Below are 9,160 nucleotides of genomic sequence, written 5' to 3'. Positions count from 1 at the left end.
TTTCTAATAGGCCCGACCCTTTCTTTAGTTACCCTCTTACTCTTAATCTATTTATGGAACATCTTTGCATTTTCCTTAATTTTAAGGATTCCTTCTTTAGTTTACTCACAGCCTGAAGTCATTGTTTGTCTCCTTGAAGACTTTTCCCTGATATTCTGAAGAAGAATTATCTCTTCGGTTATAATTTGATGAAATTTAAGAACTGAATTCTGTGAACAAACCCTTTTTGATCTCCACAGATTCGGATCAATTTACAAACTGAGTTCCGGAAACAGATGGTTCTAAGCTCCACAGATCCTGATGAGATTCAAAACTGAGTTGCATGAACAACTGATCTCCAGAGATTCTCAAGACTTTGGTAAGCTTTGAACCAACCTGCCCCTTACCTGTCGAGAGCTTTTCAGCATCTGCACTTCAGCTGCTGGTGAAACCCACCTCCCTCTGGGTTGCCATGGTTATCACTGTGATGTCATGTGACAAGCTCCTCAGTTATAATGTGGAGGCTGTTGTAGGGCCAAGGTTGAGAGCCCATATAAGGACTGCAGGCTGTTTGAGGCTGGCTGGGTTTAAGCACAGACCTGAGATGCATTGTGGGGGGTGGGGGGCAATTCTAATCTAAGCCGCCCGTCGGAAAACTGAGGGGATCTGGTGCCGCGCTGGTTTCACACCCCGCCTGATCTCGCTCTCATTGCAGTCACTGTACGGAGCATAAACACCGGCATCTGATGGGCTGAATGGCCCGTTTCTGTGCTGTAAATTCTATGGCGGTAAAATTCGCCTGGTTTGCACCTCCCATTAGCACCTGTGAGGGCGGTAACGGGGCACTAAGGGGTTACCGGCCGAGCGAGGCGATTTCACCGAAGCCTGTGAAATTCCCTGGCGGTTTTGCGCTGGCGCTAACACTTAATGCCTCGCCCTCTTGCGCCCAGTAGATTGTGCCGTTATCCGGTGAGCAGCGCCCTGTCAGTGCCCTGGATGTGATACTCGCTCCCGCACCCTGCAACATCACCGGGCCTCAACCACAGCAGCTGCAGGAGGCATTGTCACCTCGGCCGGTCGCTTGGGGAGCGATATTTAAAGGCAGTGGTGGTCAGGTAAGGCAAACTTCATATCTCTCCTCAGACTGGTGCCTCCTGATTTCTTGTGAACCTGCGATTTCTCAGCTCTGCAATCTCTGAGAGTGCTTGAGGCTGCTATGTGCATAGCACAGATCCCGTGTCCCGACAGACACAGCATCAATATTGATGGAACCCATCATTGGCCCGGCCCTGTAAGTGAGGGAAGGGGCCTGTAAAGATGGCAGTGCTGCACTGAACATTGCTCAGCACTCGGCCGCTCCCACACCTCTCACACACTTTCGCTCTCGAAGGGAAGAGGTAGCACTTGTTTTAGTGTTCCACTTCCCTCTTGGAGCACTAAAGCTGAAGGAGCAGCAAATCATTTTCGCCTGGCAATACATTTTTCCTGCTTCAAAAGTTATTGCCCCAAATGCAATCTCCAGCTCTGTGTAAATGTTGATTCATTTCCCCGTATCCTGCACTCTGCAGTCGGCCATTTTGTGACACTGATGAAGTGGGGGAGGGAACGGTGAGCTGTTAGAGCAAAGCTGGTTAAAGGGGCATTGAGCCGATTGTCCACAGTTTGCAGTGACAGCACATTTCAATAATTACCATAAGATCCTGACATCGTTCTGGGGTTGTGACAATAGCTGGTGTAACGTGGAAGGCCAGAAAGTTGTCTGCAGCCCAAATTTAAAGAGATGCACTTCCTTAATGGCAACTCATCTTTTATGGGAAGGGGTTAATTTTAACCTCACCCCACCAGAGGGAAACATATGTGATCAGATTGGCCACCAGAGGTTGTGGTGGTGAGTGAGGGAGGGGTGGTGAGTGGTGGAGGGGCGGTGCGTGTGGGAGGGGTGAGTGGGAGAGGGGTGGTGAGTGAGGGAGGGGTGGTGAATGGGGGAGGGGTGAGTGAGGGAGGGGCGGTGCGTGTGGGAGGGGTGAGTGGGGGAGGGGTGGTGAGTGAGGGAGGGGTGGCGAATGGGGGAGGGGTGAGTGAGGAAGGGGCGGTGAGTGAGGGAGGGGCAGTGATTGAGTGAGGGGTGGTGAGTGGGGGAGGGGTGGTGCGTGTGGGAGGGGCAGTGAATAGGGGAGGGATGAGTGGGGGAGGGATGTGTGGGGGAGGGGTGAGTGGGTGAGGGGTGAGTGGGGGAGGGGTGAGTGGGGGAGGGGTGAGTGGGGGAGGGGTGAGTGGGGGAGGGGCAGTGAGTTGGGAAGGGGCAGTGAGTGGGGGAGGGGTGGTGCGTGTGGGAGGGGCGGTGAATGGCGGAGGGGTGAGTGGGGGAGGGATGTGTGGGGGAGGGGTGAGTGGGGAAGGGGTGAGTGGGGGAGGGATGTGTGGGGGAGGGGTGAGTGGGGGAGGGGTGAGTGGGGGAGGGGCAGTGAGTGGGGGAGGGGCAGTGAGTGGGGAAAGCCACTTTGATTAATCGGAGATACTGTTGCCAATGGACACAGAGGCGTTCTGTGCATGCGCGGCTACCTGTTCGCAATGTCACTCCGTGCGCCCGGGTGAAAACATTTGCACAAATGTCGGTGCAGTTTGTCAGTGCCGTTTGCACAAGTGTCGGCCGGGTCCCTCCGACGCTGAAACTGCTTTGGATCGAGCCGAGGGCCTGTGCTCAATCAACCCTCGATCTTGGCTACAAAAGGAACTCCCCGAAAGCCTCAATTACCAGCTGCAATCAACCACACACAGTGTCCCCATCACCACAAGGTGTCCCCATCACCACACACAGTGTCCCCATCACCACATACAGTGTCCCCATCACCACACACAGTGTCCCCATCACCACACACAGTGTCCCCATCACTACACACAGTGTCCCCATCACCACACACAGTGTCCCCATCACCACACACGGTGTCCCCATCACCACACACAGTATCCCCATCACCACACAGTGTCCCCATCACCACACACAGTGTCCCCATCACCACACACAGTGTCCCCATCACCACACACAGTGTCCCCATCACCACACAGTGTCCCCATCACCACACACAGTGTCCCCATCACCACACACAGTGTCCCCATCACCACACACAGTGTCCCCATCACCACACACAGTGTCCCCATCACCACACAGTGTCCCCATCACCACACACAGTGTCCCCATCACCACACACAGTGTCCCCATCACCACACAGTGTCCCCATCACCACACACGGTGTCCCCATCACCACACACAGTATCCCCATCACCACACAGTGTCCCCATCACCACACAGTGTCCCCATCACCACACACAGTGTCCCCATCACCACACACAGTGTCCCCATCACCACACAGTGTCCCCATCACCACACACAGTGTCCCCATCACCACACACAGTGTCCCCATCAGCACACACAGTGTCCCCATCACCACACAGTGTCCCCATCACCACACACAGTGTCCCCATCACCACACACAGTGTCCCCATCACCACACACAGTGTCCCCATCACCACACACAGTGTCCCCATCACCACACACAGTGTCCCCATCACCACACACAGTGTCCCCATCACCACACACAGTGTCCCCATCACTACACACAGTGTCCCCATCACCACACACAGTGTCCCCATCACCACACACAGTGTCCCCATCACCACACACAGTGTCCCCATCACCACACACAGTGTCCCCATCACCACACACATATCCCCATCACCACACATACTGTCCCCATCACCACACACAGTGTCCCCATCACCATACGCAGTGTCCCCATCACCACACACAGTGTCCCCATCACCACACACAGTGTCCCTATCATCACACACAGTAAGTATCCCCATCACCACACACAGTATCCCCATCACCACACACAGTGTCCCCATCACCACATACAGTGCCCCCATCACCACACACAGTGTCCCCATCACTACACACAGTATCCCCATCACCACACACAGTGTCCCCATCACCACATACAGTGCCCCCATCACCACACAGTGTCCCCATCACCACACAGTGTCCCCATCACCACATACAGTGCCCCCATCACCACACACAGTGTCCCCATCACCACACACAGTATCCCCATCACCACACACAGTGTCCCCATCACTCACACAGTGCCCCCATCACCACACAGTGTCCCCATCACCACACACAGTATCACCATCACCACACACAGTGTCCCCATCACCACATACAGTGTCCCCATCACCACACACAGTATCCCCATCACCACACACAGTGTCCCCATCACCACACACAGTGTCCCCATCACCACACACAGTGTCCCTATCATCACACACAGTAAGTATCCCCATCACCACACACAGTATCCCCATCACCACACACAGTGTCCCCATCACCACATACAGTGCCCCCATCACCACACACAGTGTCCCCATCACCACATACAGTGTCCCCATCACCACACACAGTATCCCCATCACTACACACAGTGTCCCCATCACCACACACAGTAAGTATCCCCATCACCACACACAGTAAGTATCCCCATCACCACACACAGTGTCCCCATCACCACACACAGTATCCCCATCACTACACACAGTATCCCCATCACCACACACAGTGTCCCCATCACCACATACAGTGCCCCCATCACCACACACAGTGTCCCCATCACTACACACAGTGCCCCCATCACCACACACAATGTCCCCATCACCACACACAGTGTCCCCATCACCACATACAGTGCCCCCATCACCACACACAGTGTCCCCATCACCACATACAGTGTCCCCATCACCACACACAGTATCCCCATCACTACACACAGTGTCCCCATCACCACACACAGTAAGTATCCCCATCACCACACACAGTAAGTATCCCCATCACCACACACAGTGTCCCCATCACCACACACAGTATCCCCATCACCACACACAGTGTCCCCATCACTACACACAGTGCCCCCATCACCACACACAGTGTCCCCATCACCACACACAGTGGCCCCATCACCACATACAGTGCCCCCATCACCACACACACTGTCCCCATCACCACACACAGTATCACCATCACCACACACAGTGTCCCCATCACCACACACAGTATCCCCATCAGCCGTGCAGTGTAGGAGACTCTATTGCAGGTACAGCTGAGCTGGCAGCATTTCAGATCAATGCCAGCTCTCAGATTTACTCGTCTGCCTCCCTTGAATCCCCATGGCCTCTTAAAGCTCCCAAACATAAGGCAGCAGACCACTGTGCCAACAGAAACACTGGAATGTTGTTCTGGGAACATTCCCGGTGAGCTCCCAGATTTCAGGTTCGGTCAGACCCCACACCCCACCAATGGTCCTGTTAATCTGTGTGGCTGTGCAGCGCTCTGGAGCGGTCCCCAGCCTTTGACGGGAAAACTGCACGTGCTGAAATTTAAAGAAGCAGCGCACCCCCAAAAGTCAGGGCGGACATTTTACACCACACCCCCTCCCCCCGAGGCTCCGCAGCAAGTTGTAAAACCAGCACTGTATGGACAGCACAGTGCTGCACGGGGACAAATAAGGAGCTGATGCTTCCCAGTAGATTGTGTCGGCTTCTACTTGAGCTGGGTCCTGAATGTTTGCTTCATTTAAAGGTTCTGGTATATCGAACAATATCCGGGGGATAAAACCCCTGTAGCAGAGTGACTGCTGCCAATGAGCCGGAAGCTGCACAATGCCCACTTCCAGTTCCTTACATCATCACCCGTGCCACATTTCTGAATGCACAAGATTGCCAAAACTTCCACACAGGTGTAAAAATAGGCAAAATGTGATATTTCCAAAAATATTTGCGCGTGTGCAAATTGTAAATTCCCACGAAATGGTCAAAAGATGTTGCTAACCGCCAGCTCCCCTCCGATTGGCGAGTTTGTAAAACAAACTGTCCGCTCATTGGTTCATTTCCCTGCTCATCATTCTGACCCTGGCATGGACAATAACATCGAGCAAAACGGTAAAAGAATGTTGTGTGGCCTGGGTTTGTGACTGGATGTGTCTGCAGCGATTTTAGAAAAATAATATACACAGAAGGAAGGTCATTTCTGTTATGTTGAACTTGAAGCAGGGATGACGTTACTGCCTCCTGTGATTGGCTGCTGGGGTCACATGGGCTGGGTCAGGGGTCCACAAGTTGGTTTGTCACATAGTCCTCGTTTCCCCATTGGTTTTCTGTCAGTAGTCTCCGCCCTGCTCCCCTGTATGATTGGAATAGTGTCAGATACCCCTTGTGCATGTGCACAGACCTCCATTGCCATGTGGTGGGCGGAGCGATTGAACGTCATGTCCTTACTACTGCAGTGAAATTCATCGGGATTTATCTTGGTGAGTAAAGTGTTTTTGATTTCAGCTTCTACGGATGGACAAGTACCAGCTGCACAACTGCTTTGTTTCATTGGCAGCAGTCGGTTCCAGCGCAGACAACCTCGGGACCGACTACTCAGCCAGTGGCTTTTCCAGGATTTATCTTGGTAAGTAAAGTGTTTTTTGGATTCAGGCTTCTATGGACGGACGAGAACCAACTGCAACCCCTTTCTCTATATGTATAATCTACATATGTAAAAATATAAAACAACGAAGAAAGGAACTAAAGATCCACATTTGTGCGGCTGGGGTGTAAACGGGTTTCTTAAAAAATAGAAAAATGGAAGAAATGTGAGAGACTTGCCTCAGTAATGGGAATGGACACTGGAGATAAGAGCAAAATACTTCCAGCACAACCCAACTTGCTTGCCTCCAGGGTCCCGGCCCACCTGTCCACGAGAGCGCCCTTTATCTACCCACTGATTGGAGGGCTGGGCGCCAGCTTCCCTCCCATTTGTAGGGGAGGACGAAAACCCCCTCATTTTACCCAGAAGGAAAAGAGCTGTGGGATCTGTCTGTGCCGCAATGTGAATTGAAACCGAGACGGTTTGACCTTGGCAGAGCACTGATTGGACGGGGGAGGACACTGGAGGGCCAATGGTGGGACAGAGTCAGCCCGAAGCATGGGGCTTTCAAGCCAATGGGAGAGCACTTGCTCGAAAACTGTGGGACTGACTCATCACCATTATCGGGCTATTGTCTTCCCCATGTTTACACTGTGGAGGGAAATTATGCAGACCTTCAGAAAACTAGGGAGCCCAAAACAAACCAAGGGCCTACACAATGGCTACAGGAGGCCAACACAATCAACACCTACTCAAACCTTGAGTAGGTTAACATCAGTGGAAAAAACCCGCAATAATCTAAAACTGCTGCATTTTTCAAAATCGCAAAGCCCATCAACGGGAAGGATCGATTTCAGCACGGGAGGCGGACTGGATAATCTGGCTATAAAAAGGGGTTTCTGACCCAGTGTGTGTTCTGCTCTGCTCTCGTGATCCAACAACCAGGAAGCCTCTCGATACTGAAGTAAAAACAGTGTCCGAAGACACCAAAGATAGAAGAAACAAACCACCGGACTGCAAAAGGCACAGTAGTGAGTATAACCTCTGGTCCCCAGAACTCCCAACTCAGTTAGGCCAGGAATGGTGGGAGGTTGGGCATTGTACTGCTAAACTTGTGTAAAAATTTTCGTTGTGTCCGTTTAGTGGGATTGAGGGAGATTGTTTTGTTGGTGTATTGCTGATTGTTGAGATACACCTTGTCAAATAAATTGGAATCCTAAGTTCCTCCTGGAATCACCTTGTCTCAGTTCTATTGTATTACATCTCCCGATCGTGAGTCTTATGTCAGAACAGTGTAAGGGAAGCTAGGAGCGCCTCGAAAATGCTCACTGTGTGTCACTGGCTAGGGAAGAAGGGGTTAGGAGTGTTTGACACTCACAGGTGCCTCACAGGCTAGGCATAAGCTGTGGGGACGCAGGAGTCTCAAAACCCCCTTCATAAGCTGTGGACACAGTCTCTCCAGGGGTGCTCTTGCAGCACTCAGGGTACCTCACAGGCCAGGCATAAGCTGTGAGGGCAGAAGCCCAGAGAGAGACACCCAAGGCACAACAGCACTCCCCGAGAACCCCTTACAAAACATGGTGACCGCGGCAGTACACAAGCAAACAGGAAATGTTAATATAACAGATGAGGTGATAAGAGAGGAAATTAAAATAGAGGAGAGAATTTCCTCATACATTTTGGGCAAGGTGAACCTCACCAAACCTTGGGTGCAAGCCCTCACTCGGGCAGAGCGCCCAGTGGATGCTGCTGCTCAGTGAACAGCAGGGAAGGACCACAACCGCAGGGTGGAAAAGGCCATCTGGCTTATCTGCTTCACCCGCCAAGTCCGAAAGCTCGACCAGCGGGTGAAGGACTTGGAACAGAGTCTTCAGAAATCAGAGGAGCTCTCTGCTATCCGGGCTGCGGTTGGGACAACCTGCTGGCCGAATTAGCTGGGGAGCAGCAAAGGAACCGGCAGTTGGAGGAGACCTTCCGAAATAGCCGGGACTATCTTCAGTGTCAGGTCACTGAGGCCAAGGGTAGTGAGGGGTCCCTCCGGGAACAGAACTCTCGGTACACCCAGTTAATTTGGAAACTAGAGAATAAATTAAAAGACGTACAGGCAGCCTATAAAGTGGCCAGTAGCAGTGAGTTTGCAGATCACGGTCCCTGCCAGGAGAGCATGAAAACTCTCACCCACACTCTATCCCAGGCAAAGGGGATGGTCGCCCTGATAGGACCTGGAGGGTCCACAGGGGACAAAGGAGAGTATTGGGGGGTAGAGGAGAATCCAAAGGCAAGAGGCGCCCGACCACTTCCTGAGGCACCGGAGGTTTGTCCGGTGGGGTACCAGGAGGAGCGGGGCACGCAGGTAGTAGCACACCCAGGGCTGGGGGCAGGACCAATGTGTCCCGCTCGGCAGCAGGGATGTGAGGCTCCAGCCGAGGGTCAGTTAAGGGCTGGATCAGGCGACCAGGCACTGTCTGCTGCACCGGGTATGGTGGGACAGCCGGAGGTAGAGGGACCAGCGCAGAAAGATCCTGAACCAGGGCGGATGTGCCCGGTCAGGCAGCGCAAGTACGGTCCTCCACAGGAAGGTGGCCAAGGTCGGGGAGCGCTGGAGAACGATTTTATTATTCCCCATGGAGTTCAATCACTCAGGGCCATGGTGGACAATTGGCCAAACTCACTCGCAGCGGGGACCCATCTATCCACTTCATGGAGGTGATGCAGGCA

At 52.9% G+C, this 9,160-nt stretch overlaps 1 long non-coding RNA gene across 1 annotated transcript; it reads left to right on the top strand.

The window, feature by feature from the left end:
* Positions 1–243: 243 nt before the first annotated feature.
* Positions 244–7,740, top strand: LOC139257129 (uncharacterized). The gene is made up of 3 exons (XR_011592225.1): positions 244–358; positions 933–1,094; positions 6,364–7,740. It is a non-coding gene; the product is annotated as an uncharacterized lncRNA (long non-coding RNA).
* The last annotated feature ends 1,420 nt before the right edge of the window (positions 7,741–9,160 follow it).

This window comes from Pristiophorus japonicus, unplaced genomic scaffold (genome assembly GCF_044704955.1).
Source record: "Pristiophorus japonicus isolate sPriJap1 unplaced genomic scaffold, sPriJap1.hap1 HAP1_SCAFFOLD_803, whole genome shotgun sequence".
Lineage (NCBI taxonomy): Eukaryota > Metazoa > Chordata > Chondrichthyes > Pristiophoridae > Pristiophorus > Pristiophorus japonicus.
This window is presented reverse-complemented; position numbering and strand designations above follow the sequence as displayed.